We start from the raw sequence: 6,252 nt of genomic DNA, 5'->3' as shown, positions 1-6,252 counted from the left end.
GTGCGCTCTGTGTTAGATAACGGCCCACGTAAGTAGACATCACAGAGGCACCTCTGAGAAACCTTCAAAGTGGAGACCTCTGGTCCATGGGCACAGTCGATGGCAGTCGTTTTTCCAAGAGCCAACTGGTGTTTTATTTTTAACTTCGGGGAGATGGAATGTAGTCAAGTTACGTGCCGAGATTCAACGTGATGGGCATTTTTGTGCAGTTATTGGTGACTGTACATAGCTGTCTAGATTCAGCTTTAGATGTACAACTAATGGTATATTAGAGTATGAAATGGCATCGCAAACACTAACATCATAGAGATGAATTTCGATCTAAAGCTTTCGTGACTGCAGGGATTCATCTTCTTGGTTCTTTCGGTAAAGTCACGTAGAAGGGAAGTAATAAAATAATAAAAATAAAACATAATAAAATAGTTCTCACGACGTTTCGGCCACAACACGGCTGCTTGTGTTGTGGCCGAAACGTCATGAGAATTATTTTATTATGTTTTATTTTTATCATAGAGATGGTAAACATTTCACAAATAAAAAAACTAATTTAGTTTAATAACATCAAATAAGTATTCCGTGCTGTACTCACGAGCGCGTTCTACTGCACTTATCCTACAAGGCGACAGCAGCGGGAGACGCGGCTAGAGGCGCTGACCGCTGCTGCGCTCTCAGCCCCGGGTCCTAGCGAGGCCCTCAGTCGACATTCCTGTGACGAGGACTCTTTCAGCTGGAGCCCGAGACTCTGTCCTGGGCTCGTGACTTACACACACCAGGCGACATGCACCGTGATCACATTGGGGAGAAAACATCTAAATAATCGATGTTTTTATATAAATCGTTACCACAAATCGTGATAATCGAATCGTGTGGGGGTGGCATCTGATTGGTTCAGAGCATACGACGCTCTCATTGGTCGAGCGAATGATGGGGGCGGGTACATTTATTCGTCCAGCTTTGCTGTGAATTCTTACTCGTAGAGACTTTGTAGATTTGTTGATTTCATTTATTTTTAAATCCTTTATATTAAGTTCGCTTGCTTGCGTGCTTGCTTGCGTGCTTGCTTGCTTACGACCGTGCAAATCTTTCGCTCGTTTTTTAACCCACTTCCCGTGATCCAATCGAGCTGACATTTTTCACACAGACTCGTTGTGTGTGACAATTCATTTTCGTGAAAAATTTTTCCAAAATTTTACACTGTTTAGGGAAAACAAATTAAATATTTAATTACCAATTGCTTAATGGTGGCAGACAATCATCTGACCCATAGGTGGCAGCCATCTCAAGCCAGAGGACGAGAGGACTCTAGCCGCCACGCATATAAAGGATTTATAGTGAAAAACTTTGTTTTTACGGGTTTCTTGTTGTTGTTTTAACGTTCTCCGGTACGAAATCGGCGTTCTCCGGGGGTCGTGCTCAGCCGGTTCTGCCGATATCTCCGCTGTCTCTAAAGCAGCTGAAGCCTCCCACGCATCACGCGACTTCTGTGTGTGGCCACCCCCACTCTGAACCCCTCCGCTCTCACCTGCAGATCTCTATCTCTCTACACCAGTGGTTCTTAACATTCACTGCAGCCTTGCACCCCTTTGGTTCTCACTCGTTAACAAAATTATAATGTTCATAAATTAATAGGGTTTGATGAAACAAAGTAAATGTACTTACGTACCTGTACCTAATTTGTTTTTCGATTCACCTTAAAAAAAAAACCTGACCGCATCTCGCACCCCCAGAAGGTGCGTGCACCCCAGGTTAAAAAGATCCACTGCGCTACCTAAACCACCTCAAGCCTCCCCACCACCCTTAGTAAGCATCAAAATACAATGGAATCTTGTCACGCACAATCATAAGCCTCACGTTGCATACGGATCCTGTACAGAGCTGTCCCGATTCAGCCGTTGATTTACCATCGCTCTTGGTTTATGACGGCATCAAATGGCATCACACGAAAAAAACCAAGAAAATTTTAAATAAAATGTTATTTTTTTTATATATATGGGTCAGACTCAGCTGCGAGGGTTCATTGATTAGTTGAGGAGCTCTGAGTGACACCCTCATGCCATCGCAGCCTCGAGGAGTGGTTCTCAACCTTTGTTGGCCACTGTTAACCCCCTTGTTGAGTTTAGTTTCAACTGAGTACCGCCCTTGCCTGACCCATCATGGGTCTGCGAAATAAATGTATGAAGAATAAACGTCAATATTTTAACCAATTTTCCCTTGTGTGAGGTGTTTCCTAACTGGCTCGTAACTGCAAGCGACTTAAAAAAAATCAAAGGACGCTCTGCATGCGTGATGTCATTTGTTGGAGTTCGTGGGTTACTCTTGAAAACCACGTGGTTTACGATAAATGACTTCATAAAGCTATGTTGTGTCGCTCTAGGTTACCATACGGATATAAATTGTGTCGTAGTTATTTTTCTTGCCAGATTCATACGTGATTGTTTACCAATGACTCTAATGTATTCAATAATTTATAAATCACCTGACGTTTCACCCCCTGGGACATTGCCACGTACCCCCAGGGGTCCGCTTGCCACCAGGGGTCGGCGTGCCCCTCGACTGAGAGCCACTGCTCTAAGCCGAGATTTGTTTCCACGCAGAGAAAGATAATTTGAAGCCACAACCGGTCGTAGGGGTTTTCAATTGGCGGTGCGTGGCCAAATAACTTTGTGTGAAAGAACACAGACAAGCTGACAAATGTGTGTGTCATTATTTATTTATTATTATTTATAACACCGATCAGTCCAACGGACTCCTGGGAGTGCATCATTTGAAAAGTTTTGATTCAGTACAAGCATATTCCAGATCGGTGTTTGACACAACAGTGTCTCATCAGCAGAGTCAAGCTTTCTCGAATCAATGCTGGTTGAACTTTCAGATAAAATAGGCAAGTTGCCTATCTTTACGATATGGGTCGATACAAATGATATATTTGTGAATCATATTTCGTGTTAAATGATATAATACATAACTAATGTTACTTTATTCTCATGCAGTACGTGTTATATACTGCGTTAACATAGGATCCATATATATTATAAATTCTACTGTAAAACAGAAATTATCATTTTGTTTGGAGTTATTATAGTGTTTAGATAGTTAATGAGCAAAATGTATTTCCTCATGCAAGAAATACTGATGAATAACATAGTTTACAAATATTGATTAAACTATATTTGACTACTGATGACACACTGTACGTCAAAGCCAATGCAGAATCTGCTTGTATAATTATCAATGCTACTGACATGTGACTCTCCCAGAAGGTAATGGGCCTGATGAGATCTGTAATAAATGAATTTGTTTTTGTTTGGAGGAACAGATATATAAAGGCAGTGGTTCTTAACCTTTACTGCAGATTTGCAACTATTTGGTTATCAATCGTAAAAAAGTACAATGTTAATAAATGCATAGGGTTTGATGAAACAAAGTAGTTACGGTACTTATTGTAGTGAGTCCAACTGAGTCGCAGACGTTGTCTTGGGAGTGTAGCATCGGAAATACATAGCACACGCCGCCCTATGGACACTTACCTATAGTTGTGGGCATGAGTCTGTAGGGCGTGCCACGCTGAGATAGGGAGAGAAAGAGAGCCGGACCGTTGGGGTGCCGAGCTGCCCCGATCCCAGGTGAGGGGTTGGGGGGTTATTCCAGAGCCCCCTGGAAGGTTCCAGAAAGGGGGCGGTACCGGGGGCGGAGAGTCCCTGTGGTGGATATAAAAGACAGACCTCAGGACGGCTCAAGGCAGTGCTCTGAAGACGAAGACTGAAGACCAGCTAGGCTCGGACCATGGGGACCCCCGGGACCCGACGTCCTTGTAAGGGCCGGGGCCGAGCACGGGCCAGTGGTCAAGACCCGTACCCTGGCTGGGTCGGGTCAGCGTAGCCTCCCCTAGGTCACCCTTAGCTGGAGGACTGAGAGTCCATGGTCCCAGTGATAGGACACGTAAGCCCGGAAGCCATACCTCCCCAGGTAGCGGGTAAAGGGGCCGTCACCCCTTTGTGTTAGGGACAGATAACGTTATTGTAACGTTTATTGCAATGAACGTGTTGCCTCTAATAGCTACGTCTCGGGTCTCCGTGGGAATCCACTCCAGGAGCAACACATTTTATTAAACTTTTAGCACAACATACTCCAAGCGATTAACACAACATACTCTCGGGTGGTGACCACCCAACTAACCACGCTACAGCGGAACTAGACACGGTTCCACTATCCAGGTCCGGACCACAAGCTGGGTCCCGGACCGCTTGGCTGGAGGCTTCTTCAAGCTTGACATGAATCTCCTGCCTCTCCAACAGTGAAAACCCGAGCCCCTCTCAGGGCCCACCCTTATGTCGGGCCAGGCTGGGGCCGACTCCGCCTATCGCCCCACCCACCTTCTCGATCTCTCTCGCCCTTGCCCGAAGGCTCTCGAGAGTTCTTCCTGGACCATGTGACCACCCATTGGCCCCCTCCGCCGGTGGCCCCCTCCGCCGGTGGCCCCCCTCCAGTATCATCTGGTCACGTGTCCCTGGGTCAACCAGAGTATCATGCCCCCAACGTAACCTTAGCTGGCTGACACTCTCTCGCTTTCTCAATGGGAGCCGGCACCGCACGCTGTGCGTGGTGCTACCGCGCTTAACCAGCGCTCACCCAATCCTTCACTAGGGCTGGTACTACACCACGTGGCTGGGGTGTACACACAACAGTATACATCCCGCCCTGGCCTCGCACAGTGACATTCCATGGGAGCTCGGTTTCGCAGACAAAGACTCCCCGCTTTGACCGGACATCATCTAACATAGTGCTGGACCGCTGATATTGAAGTGACATTCCAGGAGGCCAATGAAGGGAGGAGAGTGGCTAACAGTGACAATGGTGAAGAGATGTCAAGGCGAGTCTGGTGATGTGAGTTAAATACCTGGACACGTCTAACATCATTGAAGAGTTGATCATTAAATGGGCCTTGACCCCACTTCACCAACCCGGATAGTATTTTTTATTTTAACCTTCAAGTGCTCACATCCGCTCGTAATCCAAGTGCATTGTCTTCGGTTAGGCTGCACACTGCTGACATCTTAAGGAGTCACAGTAGAAGTAACTTTTGTATTTCGTATTGAACGCCTGTAAATGACCACTTTAGCACCTGGAGAATGCTTGAGAGACGTGACGGTCAACATGCAGCCCAACCCAGACAACCACACGTGAAGTATTTGTATTTGATGGGACTTCGTGCACCTCATTGATCCAGTAAACGATAACAAAAAAACATCAGGAACTTCAGGGACATCTGAAAAATGTCATGCAGACTTCAAGAAATATCAGACAAGATGCATGGATACTATGTATGTTGAACTTACTATATCTGTGGTTTCAGGCAGTCTCGATTACTTTTGAGACGATAGACTATACCCTCATTTTGTCCCCAAATAGCCTGAAATATGTCATGTGATTTGTTTGCTTTTGTTTAAAGTGCAAAATGGAATGACAACTCATGCGTAAACTATTCGCATTGTACCTGTTCAAGAGTAAGGCGCTCACTGTGGAATGCCGCTGAGCCTTGTGCCAGTATTTGCTGAATCATTCCAATTCTAGTTCGTCTCCAAAGGTCGCAGGTATTTTAACCTTTAAGCTGCCTGTCAGTCATCAACGTGAAACAAACCTCTTATTAAACTTGTAGATTTAGAATTATTATTTGATGACACTGCGTTGGCAGTTGTGCACAAGCAAAGAGGGGTTTAAAGTCACTATGCCCATGCATTATGCAGGATTAGCAGCATCAAAGGGAGGAAGTGAGGTCAGAATTAATAAAGGGAAGGAATGTTAATAATATGGCGCAATGGGGGACTAGGAGGCTTGCAGTGAAGAAAAGAATCCATTCCTTGCGGAGAATACAAGATATATAGTCAATTTCAGTGAGTGGACTGCGGTCTGAAAGTCACCATAAACGTGAACACAATCAGTTAAAATCCGAAATGGTTTATAAAACGCGTAACTGGTGACGTTTCCGGCGTTGCCTCTTCTTGAGAGCATATACCAAATGTGTTTAAGAATAATGACAATTGCTATAAACGTTGCGTATTGTGTGTATAGACGTATTTCCTTTTATGGCATGTGTTGAGTTGTTTTGAAAAACGATGAAGATGATTAAAATTCGTAAAGCAGAGTGCATCGTCAGTAGAACACGCGCACAGACTGAAGATCCTTCACCACCACCTTGATCAGCATCACTCGGTGGAGCCCACCTGAGTCGAAGCCTTTTGAGGGGAGTTGGTG

This window comes from Lampetra planeri, chromosome 45, assembly GCF_965212315.1.
Source record: "Lampetra planeri chromosome 45, kcLamPlan1.2.h2, whole genome shotgun sequence".
Taxonomy (NCBI): domain Eukaryota; kingdom Metazoa; phylum Chordata; class Hyperoartia; order Petromyzontiformes; family Petromyzontidae; genus Lampetra; species Lampetra planeri.
The sequence above is the reverse complement of the archived record's forward strand: the minus strand, read 5'-3'. Positions refer to the sequence as shown.